Raw genomic sequence first — 14,497 nt, forward strand, 5'->3', positions numbered from 1 at the left:
CATCTGAAAAGTCTGCAGGTCTAGGCTTGCCCCATTCTACCGTAGAGAAGCTCACCCCTTCCGGGGACAGAAGAGCTCAACGGTTAGACTTCCTCCTTTTACGGAGCGGAAATCGACAGTTTCCTCCACAGCCCTGTCTCCATCCCTGGAGCGCCACCAACCACATCCGTTTCTCTGCCCCACAATGGCCCTTCCAGAGATCTGAGGCACCTGATCACCTGTCCCCGGGGTGGCTCTGCTCCAGGTTGGGGAGTTTCTTGTGTGACTCAGTTTCCCATCTCCACATTTTGGTTACCTCCCAGTAATGCTCCAAGCTGTCCCCATCTCTCACCCAGTTTGGAAGGATCACAGCCAAATCCTCCAGATGGAGGCTAAGAACCACTCAGCAAAGCAGGTCTCCAAAAATATCCCAGACTTTCCATCTCAGAGAAGCAGAAGTGGCCAGACCCCACAGAGATCATGAGGTACAGATGGGGTAACTGACTTACTGTGCCCAGGGCCAACCACACAGGGCAGAACCAGGAACGGGATCCAGGTCTCCAGCTCTCAAGCCTAGGAGAGTCCTCTAAGACGCGGAACAAAGTTTCCTTCGATCCTGCATCCGGATACAGTGTCAAATATTTTATTCCTTATCTGTGCTGCTGTTCTTGAAGGAACAAATTCCAAGGATAGCTGGGGAAGAAGGTCTTCTAATTGTGAGGCTGAGGGTCATATCCCCTAGCTAGGGCCTCCCAAGGCTCAGCCCTTTGGAAGGTGGGCTGTCTTTCTCCAGAGTGAGGTTCAGACTGGGAGAGATGGGGCTCCTTAGGATAAGGAGAGGAGACAGACCTCAAGTCTTTTGCTGCTAGAAAGTCCAGCAGAGCATGAACGGTAAACTAAGGCACATCAACTCAACTCATATTTTCTAAGTTCCTAGTTGGAGACAGACCCTTATGCTGGGATCTGCAGGCCCAGAGGTAGTCTTGGAATCACTGCCCCTGGCACGGGAAGAAAAATGAAGAAATTGCATCCCACTCAAACAAAGGACAATCACAAACGTGGTGGTGTGTCAGAAGTGGCAGCAGCAACAAAGAGACCAGGAAGTTAGAGCAGTGGAACCCAAAATGTTTTGATCATTTACTACTTTCAAAGGGAAAAAGACTGAGCTCACCCACCCAAATATATTACATACAAGTAAACATGGGCTTCCCTGTAACTCAGATGGTTAAGAATCTGCCTGTAATGTGGGAGATGCAGGTTCGATGCCTGGGTAGGGAAGATCCCCTGGAGAAGGGAATGGTTACTCACTCCAGTATTCTTGGGGCTTCCCTGGTGGCTCAGATGGTAAAGAATCCGTCTGCAATGAGGGACACCTGGGTTCAGTCCCTGGGCCGGGAAGATCCCCTGGAGAAGGGAATGGCTACTCACTCCATGAATTCCATGGACAGAGAAGGCTGGCAAGCTATAGTCCGTGGGGTCCCAAAGAGTCAGACACGACTGAGTGAACAACACTTATGCACTTAACCATCACTAACAGACATAAGGTACAATCTACACAAGAGGCAAGATTGAATATTAACCAGAGTGACTAAATCTCTACTTCATATAGTGTCCTCCCCCTCAAAATATCTTGGACTAACTTCTTGTCTCATGGTTGTTTTTTTTTTCCTTTCCTTGTGGGTGATGAACTGATTGTGCTAAAAAGCCAAGTGTTCATTCTCCCATTCTCTTATCCTCATGCACTAGCATTATCAGAATTACTAACAATTCAGTGTCCTGGTAGGAATCTTTTAAAATCACTTGCCCATTTATTGAGGGTTAGTTCAGTTAAAACTAGTCAAAATAACCCACAAATCCAATCTGGATTAATTAATCTAGACTGACCAGAATTGACGGACCAGGTTAATTAGTTGAGATAACCTGCCTAAAATGAACTAAAGAGTGGGGTATCCTTATCACCCCTTTCTCAGAGACTTCTGGAGACACAAGACATGAGGCTGCCTGACCCCTTCCTGGAGAGGGGGTCAGTGTGTCTACACCTGGCAAGTGATAGCAAACTTGAATTATTTTCTTGTTTAGATAATATTTTTTCCTGCACTGCACTGAGCATTTTGTGTACCTTGTCTTGGATGCCACCAGAATAGAAGACAGGGTGATGCTCAGAGAAGATAGTCAGGCTGAAAGGGACAGTAGGGATCAACCAGTTTAGCCCCTCATTTTGCAGGTGAAGAAACAAAGACCCAGGAAGGGCTACAACTGGTCCAAGGTCACCAGGCTGGTCAGTGGCCCATCCTAGAGGGAATGCAAATCTCTAGTTCTTGATGTTAATACCTCTCTGTCCTGGCCACAGTCAGCCCCTTCTGGCCTCTCTCACTGGGCCATAGGCAGCTCCTTGACCTCTCACCCTTGGGGCTGCCTCTCTTGTGATGTAAGATCACCTGCTGGGCGGCAGGGAGATGTGCATCTCAGCAAAGGTTACAAGTGCTACCAGGATGGAGGACATGGTGTCTCAGTAGGCCACGGTTCTGAGAGTCACTCTGAAGCCTCAGTTTTGTTATCTGTGAAATGGGACTAATCAGGTCCAGCTGTTGTCTGAGTGCCCATGCGGTCCCAGCAAACATCTCTACACGGGGAAGTAACCCCAAAGGGTATTACTACTGTCCTTATTACTCTGGAAGGCTCTGTTTAGGAGGGTGAGATCTGGGGAGCCATTAGAGCCCAAGCATTCTGCCTCTGACCACCAACTGCAGCCCAGGACACTATAGGACTTGGAGCCCTGCAGCACAGTGGACCCCAGGCTGTGCCAACCTAGGCCTGGTAAGGTGGTGGGCATTTGTAGGCATGGATCCTGGGACTTCTGAGGCATTGGCTAGAATCCTGCTCCTGTCTCTAGGGCTCTCTTCCCTCCTGCTGTGAAGGGGAAGCCGGGGGCGGCAGGGGGTGGGGTGGGGGGAGACATAGGCAGTAGGGAGCTGAGCAGTCAGCTGGGTGCAGAAAGTAAGGGGGTGCTTTTTCTATAGAGAACTTAAAAACAATAATAAAATCAATAAAAAGCCTGGCTTCATTATCGTGATGTGCCTACAGTTCTAAACATCAGTGATAAAACATTCCTTCCTGCCAGGGTAGGCTGCTCCCCCCTCTCTGCCCTTGGTGTCTGGCCAGCGTCTGATACTATTAGACTGAGCCCGACCAGACTGTGTGTTTACACCCCAACAGGCTCAATGCGCTTCCCGTGCCAGCCCTTGGCTTCTGCTGTTCCTTTGCCAACATCTCCCTCCTTACCACTCTGTACATCCAGCTGCTACAAGGCCCAGCTTAGATGCTTTCTCTTCCAGGAAGTCTTCCCATATGCAGTTCCAGCCATCCCCTAGCTGGCTCTGACTATCCTCCCAAGATGCAGGCTAAGCAGTGTCATGTTCTCAGCTCGAGAGCAAGATAAGTGAAAGGGATTACCCTCTGAAATCTGGAATCCACAGCACAGAAAACCATACCAGGGAGTCACTTCCCAGCTGTGTGACTTCAGACGAGCCCCACGAATGAAACAGTCCAACCCGCTTCCAGAGTCACTAGTTCAAGCACCCCTTGCTGACCACACCCTCCCTGCTTCCAGCTTACTGGCACCTCCAGATGTGACCCACCCCCTGTCATTACCCCTGATGGATCAATAAAAACAGGTTCAGGCTCAAAGAGAGAGCTTTGGACCAGAGACTCCTCTCCAGGACAACATAATCCCTCAGGCTTGGCTCCAGTTTTTCTGAAAGGCCAGCTTGTAGGATGGTGTCTGGGCCATGTGATATTTGCATACCATGATGCCCATTCCTTGTCCCAGCAACCCAGGACATCAGGCCAGGCTTCACCCACTGCAGACACCTTCCCCCGTGAGAACTTCCATCACTGGCTTCCTCTACCTTCTCTCCCCCACCTGCCCATTCTCTCTTCACTCTCTTTCTTCCAGCCAGTTCTGTGATCTGTTGTCTCACTCTTAAGAACACCATAAAAATCTTTCTTCCTCCTAACTTCTCTCATTATCATCTGGCAAAACCCCGATGCTGGATGAACCAGGATATCTAAACACTTTGGGGGAAAAAAATAGATGAAAAACAGACGAAAACCCACAGGGTGAGATCCTTTTCAACTACTGCCTGTCTCCCCCCAGCATCCCTCCCTCTGTGAGTCAGGCCTTGTGAAAGGCACAGTGGGCAAGTGAGATCCCAGCGGCATCCTCCACATGCATGCATGTGCAGTCGCTCAGTCGGGTATGACTCTTAGTGACTCTGTGGACTGTAGCTTGCCAGGCTCCTCTGTCCATGGGCTCCTCTGCCCATGGGGTTCTCCAGGCAGGAATACTGGAGTGGGTTGCTGTTTCCTCCTCCAGGGGTTCTTTCTGACCCAGGGATCCAACCCACTTATCCTGCATTGACAGGCGGATTCTTTAACACTAAGCCATCTGGGAAGCCCCTTTCTCCTTGTATCTAAAGCCAATCCATCATTCACCCCTCCCTCCTCTACTTCCTAAACAATCTCTTACACCATCCACATTGACTACCGTTCCCATGGCTACCACCGTGTTCTTACCTGGTCACATAGTCTTGGATAGCATACACCTTGCCCCTGATCTTTTCAAAAGATGGAAATTCAGACTTCCCTGGTTATCCAGTGGTTTAAGAATCTGCCTTTCAACACAAGGGACACGGGTGTGACCCCTGGTCGGGAAACTAAGATCTCATATACCACAGGGCAAATAAAGCCTGTGTGACACAACTAGAGAGCCTGTGTGCCACAACCAAGGCAAGGCCCAACCAAAGAAAAAAAAAGACGGAAATCTGCCCACATCACTCCATGGCCATTACTGCAAGGCCTGAAGGGTCTGGCCCGCTCTACCTCTCCAGATTCACCTTGGTCAGGGATCTGAGCTACAGACACTTGGGGCTTTGAATTCCTCAACAGTCCATTTCCTCCAGCCTCAGGGCCTTTGCACAGGCTGTTTCTCTGGTCTAGCATGTTCCATTCTCATGGAGCATGTTCCGCCCTCACCTGGCTACTCCCTGTTTATCTTTCAGACCTCAGCTCAAAAGTCCTTCCCTTAGAACAGCCTTCTGCAGTGATCCTGGACTAGGAACATTTCTTCTGCATGCTTCATATGCCCTCTCTTCTCCAGGTTTTGTGGGACTTTCTGGGTACTGCCCAACTCTCCTTTGATCTGTGAGCTCACTGGGGCAACCCCTAGGTTATCTGTTTTGCTCTGTTTGATATCCCTAGCACTGAGCTGTGTGATGCAGAAAGTGATCAATACATGAACAAAGGTCTTGCTCAAATAACTTAATTGAAGAATTACTTATTTAAGGAATGAATGAGTGGGCCAGTCTAGGTGAGGTTCTAGGATTATCTGTGCATGACAGGCCTCCACAGTCTCTCTCCACGGCAGGTCATGGACCAACCTACTCTTGGAAATGGTCATAACAAGGATGAGATTAATGAGGCAAGCTCTCAAGCCTCCTTCCTGTCCACGAGCTTCTCAGCCCTCTTCCAGGCCCCCCATTACTCAGAGCACCTGGCATTTAACCGCCAGTCCACCAGGGCATTTCTGCACTGACAATACGTTTACTTTGCTGAACATTATTCCCAAGAGTCAGAGCTCAGGAGCTGGTCTTTGTGGAGTTGGATTAGGAGAAAGTGGTGGAACCCAGTGAGAACAGGGTTCAAATCCTAGCTTTACCTCTGGCTGACTGTGTGATCTTGCAAGCCACTTCTCCGGGCCCCAGTTTCCTCATCTGTAGAAAGAGGCCAAGAATATCTAGCCACAGGGTTGCTGCACATATTAAATGAATGGATATATAGTAAATTAAGAATCTAGGTAGGAGCTAGTCACATGTCGTATTTAACTGATTCTAAGACACACAGTTTTTAACATCTCTGAAACTGGGATGCAACTTATAGTTTAATTGCTTGTCCTTTTTCTTCCTAATAGATTATAAAATAATGGTATATCTTACAACAGGCGGTGCTCTGCATTCCATGAAATAGCACAGTAGCTCGATTTTTCTATTCTCTTTGCAAAGAGGTGGGACAGTTTGTGAGAGTCCCAGGGACCAAAGACTGAGAATGCACATCACTGAGGATGAAGGGTCTTCGAGGGTCTGGTACGCTGAGGCGGAAGCCTGAAGCATCACGGAATCTAAAAGCACGGGCTCCTCCCCAGCCTGGTGGCCTCTGGACCACTCCCAGCTGGCCTAGTCCCACTTGGGGGGCGGCCCAAACTCCAGCAGGACCCTCACTTCTCTGGATCTGACTCTATGCTTCTGCTGATGTCACCCGGGGTCCCTGGCTTTGGGCAGTTGGTCATAATGCTGACTGCTTATCTAAACTTCTAGTCTTTGTCCCCAAAGAGAGCCCTGGGAACCATTCTGGAGGCCCCTGGCGACCTCTCCTCCCGTGTGATACCTACATCAAGCCATCCCTGGCCCCTGCCCTCAACTGTTCTGGAAGACCAGCACTGAGGATCCACTCCCCAGGCTTTACTCAAGTCCTCATGCTGCGGTACCTCCTTAAATCCTCCAGCCTGGAGAGAGGAGACTGGCTGGATTACTATACCATCTACATTCTATTTTAACACATATTACATACAGCCACCTCTTTATAGAAATAAAATGTCTATCACAAAAAATTTCAAAATAAAGAAAACAAAATTTTCCCATCTAGTGATAATCAACCAGCTTGATATGTGTCGGTCTGTAAATTTTTCTGTATTTACATGTGTGTAGATCTAGTCTTTCTTCATATTCAAACCAAAATGGGCTCACTCCATACACTGCTCTTTTCCTTGATTTTCCAGGTAAGACAAATTTGCAGACCTCTCACAACACAAGCTGGTTTCTTCCTGGTGACCTCACGGTGCCCCCATCTTCTCCATCCCTTCACCTGGCAGGTCCCTACAGCCCCCCTTGGTCAGGTCCCTGAGGCCTGGCCCGGGTGCCCAGCCTCTAGCAGGATGCAGTGCTTATGGCCTGAGAGGTTCCTATGGACACTTGCCCCCCTTCCTAGGGACAGGGCTGTGACTGGATCGCAGTCACCCTCAGGGCCTCCTCAAAGCACAGCTGTACCCCAGCACAGAAACACTCTAGAACTCTTAAGTCAAGGGGTGTGAGGTGAACAGTGGCTGTCTGTCCCTGCTGAGCTTGACTACAGAGCTTTCAGAACAGACCGAATGTTCTCCTGGACTCAGATGCTGCCTTGGTATTTCCCTAAGCCCTGGGGACTTCAGACAGCACAGTAAACAACAGAGAACAGGTGCTTGGCATTCATAGTTCATTGAGTGTTTGCATGCTCTCTGTCCAGTTTTGGAGCTCACAACCACCATATTCATTAAGCAAAGCAGGTGTTTATTATCCCCATTTTACAGATGAGGAGACTGAGGCTCAGAGGTGGGGCAGTTTACCCATTGACCTTTCTTGCTTCTCTCCCCTTCAGAGTCTGGCCAGCTTCAAATCCCACTAACAACCTGGCCCAAGCATCACTTCCTCCAGGTAGCCTCCCCACTCTACCCACCTCCCCAGGCTGCATTAGATGCTCCTCCTTGAGGGCCCACAGCTCTGGGGTTTCCCTATCTGAACTGAGCCCCTGACCAGAATGCGTGCCCTTGAAGGCACTGATGGGTCTGGCTTATTCCCATTCTTACTCCCCAGGCACAGTAAAACCTCAGTAGATGGCTGCTGAGGGATAACAGATCCCAATAGATGGAATGAAGATGGTTATGATTATTAAGGCAGGAAATGCCCTCCCTCCCCACTTTACGGAAGAGGACAAGGGGTATAAAGAAGGGACAGGACTTGCCTACAGAGCATGTCATTGACCAGGACAGGTCTCCCTCTTCAGAGGGCTCTTTTGTTCAACTGTATTCCTTGTTGCTTGCCATCTTAGACTCCAAGCCTCTGCTTGGGGTTCATTTCCATCTCCTCCTGCACTGGCTAGGCCTCCCTGGCCAAGCAGGTGTGAAGGGGAGCACTGAGGAGGGGGCTCTGGCTGGGAAGGCTTAGTCCCCCAGCCTGGGCCAACACCCTGGGGTAGCCCTAGGAACAGCAAGAGCAGTTGGCTCTCCACTGAGCTCTTCCATGTGCTATGCCCTGTGCCAGAACTTTCCGTCTACATTTCCTTCATCCTGCAGCTAGCAGTTGGGGAGGGAAGGATCCCAGCCTGAAGCTCACCCAGCGGTTGTGCTGGGATCGGAAGCCAGGGCTGCATCCCTAGCAGCAGGCAGCCCGGGGAGTTTGCTGGCACTTGTGCCAGAAATAAATGCACAGTCAGAGTACCAGAGACAATGCCCAGGGGGCCTGCAGGCTTAGCAAGGTCCCAAACTCTCCTTCCCTACCCCGGTCACCTCCCAGCAAGACCTGCTGGAGGGCTGAGACTCTTGGGCCCAGGGAAGACAGGCCTGCCATGGAAATGCCCAGCGCTCTGTATGGGCAGGTCATGGCACCTGCCAGCCCCTTGCAAGCTCTGGGCTCAAGGCCAGGCTGGAAGCAGCTGTCACATCAACCCTACAAATCCTCAGCTCCTTGTTTCTTCTTAGAATGAGATCACACATATCTGCTCCCAACTGGCTGAGAGATGCTAACTAAACAAGGCCTCAGCTTTCACTGGGCCTTAACTTCCCTGTCTGTGAAATGATGCTGGGGTGGGGTGAGTGGGGGCTGTGTGTCTCAACAGAACTTACCAATGAACATTCTAGTTTGCCTACAGGCAATGTAGCTCAGTGATTAAGACCCTGAACACTGGAGTCAGATGACATGGGTCCAAATGTATGACCCCGGGCAAGCTGCCCAACCACTCTGGGCCTCAGTGTCCTCATCTGCAAAATGGGGATAACAGTAGAAAAAAAGACAAAGTAGATAATACTAAAATATTTATATTGATTATCTGAGACAAAAAGAGAAGACTGAGTGATTTATTTTGTTTTCCTTTCTTTTTTCTAAATTCTCTATTATCATCAAGTATTTATAACAGAAAAAACAAATACACTTCCTTGGCAAATTAACTTCATTGAGCTATAACTCATATATAATATCAGTTCAGTACAGTTGCTCAGTCGTGTCCGACTCTTTGCAACCCCATGAACTGCACCACGCCAGGCCTCCCTGTTCATCACCAACTCCTTGAGTCCACCCAAACCCATGTCCATTGAGTCGATGATGCCATCCAGCCATCTCATCCTCTGTCATCCCCTTCTCCTCCTGCACTCAATCTTTCCCAGCATCAGGGTTTTTTCAAATGAATCAGCTCTTCGCATCAAGTGGCTAAAGTATTGGAGTTTCAGCTTCAACATCAGTCCTTCCAATGAACACCCAGGACTGATCTCCTTTAGGATGGACTGATTGGATCTCCTTGCAGTCCAAGGGACTCTCAAGAGTCTTCTCCAACACCACAGCTCAAAAGCATGAATTCTTTGGTGCTCAGCTTTCTTTATAGTCCAACTCTCACATCCATACATGACCACTGGAAAAACCATAGCCTTGACTAGACAGACCTTTGTTGGCAAAGTAATGTCTCTGCTTTTTAATATGCTGTTTAGGTTGGTCATAACTTTCCTTCCGAGGAGTAAGTGTCTTTTAATTTCATGGCTGCAGTCACCATCAGCAGTGATTTTGGAGCCCAGAAAAATAAAGTTGGCCACTGTTTCCACTGTTTCCCCATCTATCTGCCATGAAGTGATGGGACCAGATGCCATGATCTTAGTTTTCTGAATGTTGAGCTTTAAGCCAACTTTTTCACTCTCCTCTTTCACTTTCATCAAGAAGCTCTTTAGTTCTTCTTCACTTTCTGCCATAAGGGTGGTGTCATCTGCATATCTGAAATATTGATATTTTTCCCGGCAATCTTGATTCCAGCTAGTGCTTCCTCCAGCCCAGCGTTTTTCATGATGTACTCTGCATATAAGTTAAATAAGCAGGGTGACAATATACAGCCTTGACGTACTCCTTTTCCTATTTGGAACCAGTCTGTTGTTCCATGTCCACTTCTAACTGTTGCTTCCTGACCTGCATACAGGTTTCTCAAGAGGCAGGTCAAGTGATCTGGTATTCCCATCTCTTTAAGAATTTTCCACAGTTTATTGTGATCCACACAGTCAAAGGCTTTGGCAGATTCAATAAAGAAGAAATAGATGTTTTTCTGGCACTCTCTTGCTTTTCCGATGATCCATCGGATATTGGCAATTTGATCTCTAGTTCCTCTGCCTTTTCTAAAACCAGCTTGAACATCTGGAAGTTCATGGTTCACGTATTGCTGAAGCCTGGCTTGGAGAATTTTAAGCATTACTTTACTAGTAAGTGAGATGAGTGCAATCGTGCGGTAGTTTGAGCATTCTTTGGCATTGCCTTTCTTTGGGACTGGAATGAAAACTGACCTTTTCCAGTCCTGTGGCCACTGCTGAGTTTTCCATATTTGTTGGCATATTGAGTGCAGCACTTTCACAGTGTTATCTTTCAGGATTTGAAATAGCTCAACTGGAATTCCATCACCTCCACTAGCTTTGTTCGTAGTGATGCTTCCTAAGGCCCACTTGACTTCACATTCCAGGATGTCTGGCTCTAGGTGAGTGATCACACCACTGTGATTGTCTGGGTCATGAAGAACTTTTTTTGTACAATTCTTCTGTGTATTCTTGCCACCTCTTAATATCTTCTGCTCTGTTAGGTCCCTACCATTTCTGTCCTTTATTGAGCCCATCTTTGCATGAAATATTCCCTTGGTATCTCTAATTTTCTTGAAAAGATCTCTAGTCTTTCCCATTCTATTGTTTTCCTCTATTTCTTTGCATTGATCGATGAGGAAGGCTTTCTTATCTCTCCTTGCTATTCTTTGGAACTCTGCATTCAAGTGGGTATATCTTTCCTTTTCTCCTTTGCTTTTCGCTTCCATGTCACGAACCTCCATCCGTAGTTCATCAGGCATTCTGTCTATCATATATAATATAATACATCCATTAAAAATAATAAGTAATAGTAACTATTCTATAGATTGTTTTGAAGATTGACTGGGCCAGTTAAAATCTTAGATGGCGCCTGAAACAAATACTATTAAGTATTTGTTAATACCAAAATCAGATTGATTATATTCTTTGCAGCCAAAGATGGAGAAGCTCTATACAGTCAGCAAAAACAAGACTGGGAGCTGACTGTGGCTCAGATCATGAACAGGATCCTTACTGTCAAATTCAGACTTAAATTGAAGAAAGTCAGGAAAATCACTAGACCATTCAGGTATGTGGAGAAGGCAATGGCACCCCACTCCAGTACTCTTGCCTGGAGAATCCCATGGACAGAGGAGCCTGGTAGGCTGCAGTCCATGGGGTTGCTAAGAGTCGGACACGACTGAGCGACTTCGCTTTCACTTTTCACTTTCATGCGTTGGAGAAGGAAATGGCAACCCACTCCAGTGTTCTTGCCTGGAGAGTCCCAGGGACGGGGGAGCCTGGTGGGCTGCCGTCTATGGGGTCGCACAGAGTCGGACACGACTGAAGCTACTTAGCAGCAGCAGCAGCAGCATTCAGGTATGACCTAAATCAAATCCCTTACGATATACAGTAGAAGTGAGAAATAGATTCAAGGGACTAGATCTGATAGACAGAGTGCCTGAAGAACTATGGAGGGAGGTTCGTGACATTGTACAGGAGGCAGGGATCAAGACCATTCCCAAGAAAAAGAAATGCAAAAAGGCAAAATGGTTGTCTGAGGAGGCCTTACAAATAGCTGTGAAAAGAAGAGAAAGGCAAAGGAGAACAGGAAAGATATACCCATTTGAATGCAGAGTTTCAAAGAATAGCAAGGAGAGATAAGAAAGCCTTCCTCAGTGATCAATGCAAAGAAATTGAGGAAAACAATAGAATGGGAAAGACTAGAGATCTCTTCAAGAAAATTAGAGATACCAGGGGAACATTTCATGCAAAGATGGGCTCAGTAAAGGACAGAAATGGTAGGGACCTAACAGAAGCAGAAGATATTAAGAAGAGGTGGCAAGAATACACAGAAGAACTGTACAAAAAAGATCTTCATGACCCAGATAACCACGATGGTATGATCACTCATCTAGAGCCAGACATCCTGGAATGTGAAGTCAAGTGGGCCTTAGGAAGAATCACTATGAACAAACCTAGTGGAGGTGATGGAACTCCAGTTGAGTTATTTCAAATCTTAAAAGATGATGCTGTGAAAGTGCTGCACTCAATATGCCAACAAATATGGAAAACTCAGCAGTGGCCACAGGACTAGAAAAGGTCAGTTTTCATTCCAATCCCAAAGAAAGGCAATGTCAAAGAATGCTCAAACTACTGCACAATTGCACTCATCTCATATGCTAGCAAAGTAATGCTCAAAATTCTCCAAGCCAGGCTTCAACAGTACGTGAACCATGAACTTTCAGATGTTCAAGTCGGATTTAGAAAAGGCAGAGGAACCAGAGATCAAATTGCCAACATTCACTGGATCATCAAAAAAGCAAGAGAGTTCCAGAAAAACATCTATTTTTGCTTTAATGAATCTGCCAAAGCCTTTGACTGTGTGGATTACAACAAGCTGTGGAAAATTCTTAAAGAGATGGGAATACCAGACCACCTGACCTGCCTCCTGAGAAATCTATATGTAGGTCAAGAAGCAACAGTTAGAAGTGGACATGGAACAACAGACTGGTTCCAAATTGTCAAGGCTGTATATTGTCACCCTACTTATTTGACTTATATGCAGAGTATATCATGAGAAACGCTGGGCTGAATGAAGCACAAGCTGGAATCAAGATTGCCAGGAGAAATATCAATAACTTCAGATATGCAGATGACACCACCCTTATGGCAGAAAGTGAAGAGGAACTAAAGAGCTTCTTGATGAAAGTGAAAGCGGAAAGTGAAAAAGTTGGCTTAAAGCTCAACATTCAGAAAACTAAAAGATCATGGCATCTGGTCCTAACACTCCATGGCAAATAGATGGGGAAGCAATGGAAACAGTGACAGACTTAATTTGGGGGGGGGTCCAAAATCATTGCAGATGGTGACTGCAGCCATGAAATTAAAAGACGCTCGCTCTTTGGAAGAAAGGTTATGACCAACCTAGACAGCTTATTAAAAAGCAGAGACATTACTTTGCCAACAAAGGTCCATCTAGTCAAAGCTATGGTTTTTCTAGTAGTCACATATGGATGTGAGAGTTGGACTATAAAGAAAGCTGAGCGCTGAAGAATTGATGCTTTTGAACTGTGGTGTTGGAGAAGACTCTTGAGAGTCCTTTGGACTGCAAGGAGATCCAACCAGTCCATCCTAAAGGAAAACATCCTGAATATTCATGGAAGGACTGATGTTGAAGCTGAAACTCCAATACTTTGGCCACCTGATGCAAAGAACCGACTCATTTGAAAAGACCCTCATGCTGGGAATGATTGAAGGCAGGAGGAGAAGGGGATGACAGAGGATGAGATGGTTGGATGGCATCACTGATTCAATGGAAATGAGTTTGAGCAAACTCCGGGAGTTGGTAATGGACAGGGAAGCCTGGCGTGGTGCAGTCCATGGAGTGGCAAAGAGTCGGACACAACTAAGCGACTGAACTGAACTGACTGAAATAAATAAGGCCCAAAGCCAGCGTGGCTTCCTCCTCCTCTGGCTTGGATTCCTATCTCATCCCAAGGAACAAGCTCGGCAGATCCTCTGCCCCCATGTTCAATGGTTCATGCTGCCCTGGTCCAGCTTCATCATTCCAGGCCTGGACTCTTTCCACAGCCTTCTCTCTGTACCCCAAAAGAATCGCACTAACACTCAGATGTGGCCATGCTCTTTCCTTGTTCAAAGCTTTTCATGGCTCCTACTACGCTTGACCAAAAGCCCTAGCTCCTCTATGAGACAATGTTTCACCAAGTTACTGAAACTTTCTGTATCTCTGTTCCTTTAAATTAAAAAGAGAAAAATCGTACCCTCCTTAAACTTACAGGATTCCATATTGCAGGAGACGGGGTACACAATCTGACCACAGGCCTCCCTCACCTGTATCCTCTTCCCTCTTCCCACTGCTCTAGTCTGTTCTTCCTGAAGGTGCCAAGCATGGTCCTACCTTAGGGCTTTTGCACTGGTCATTCCTTCCACCTGGACAGCTCTTCCCCCAGGAATCAGCCAAGCCTTCTCCCAAAGGTCACCTTCTCAGTGATTCTCCCCATCAACTATTTGAAACCACAACTCTTTCCTTTCATCCTCCCTCATACACTTGAAATATCCTCTTATGTTTTATTTGCTCCATCTCATTTATCACCACCTATTTTATTGTTTGTCTGTCTTCTTTTCCTATTAGACTGTAAGCTCCTTTAAGACAGATTTTATATTTTTTAGTCTATTTTGTTTACTGTCAAGAACCTCTCCTCACCATACCTAGAAAATAACCTAGTGCAGTGAAGGTGTTTAATAAATGAAAGGTTGAATGATCAAATGAGAAGCCCTTAGGACAATCAGGCAGGTGGTAACTACTCAATATATGTTAGCTTATTATTA

General features: G+C 46.9%; 1 protein-coding gene across 6 annotated transcripts in view; it reads right to left on the bottom strand.

Annotated features, from left to right (window-relative positions):
- The window catches only part of CORO2A (coronin 2A), a 62,239-nt gene that overhangs the window by 43,717 nt on the left and 4,025 nt on the right, over window positions 1-14,497 (bottom strand). The window contains exon 1 of one of the 6 annotated variants that reach the window (XM_081511706.1): window positions 2,099-2,354. The exons of the other annotated variants lie outside the window; for them this stretch is intronic. The gene's annotated coding sequence lies outside the window, so the exon portion shown is untranslated. Of the gene's footprint in view, window positions 1-2,098; window positions 2,355-14,497 lie in introns of those variants that run through there. 6 annotated transcript variants of the gene reach the window in all.

Source organism: Giraffa tippelskirchi, chromosome 1 (assembly GCF_054371585.1).
Source record: "Giraffa tippelskirchi isolate mGirTip1 chromosome 1, T2T-mGirTip1v1.2.pri, whole genome shotgun sequence".
NCBI classification, from domain to species: Eukaryota; Metazoa; Chordata; class Mammalia; order Artiodactyla; family Giraffidae; genus Giraffa; species Giraffa tippelskirchi.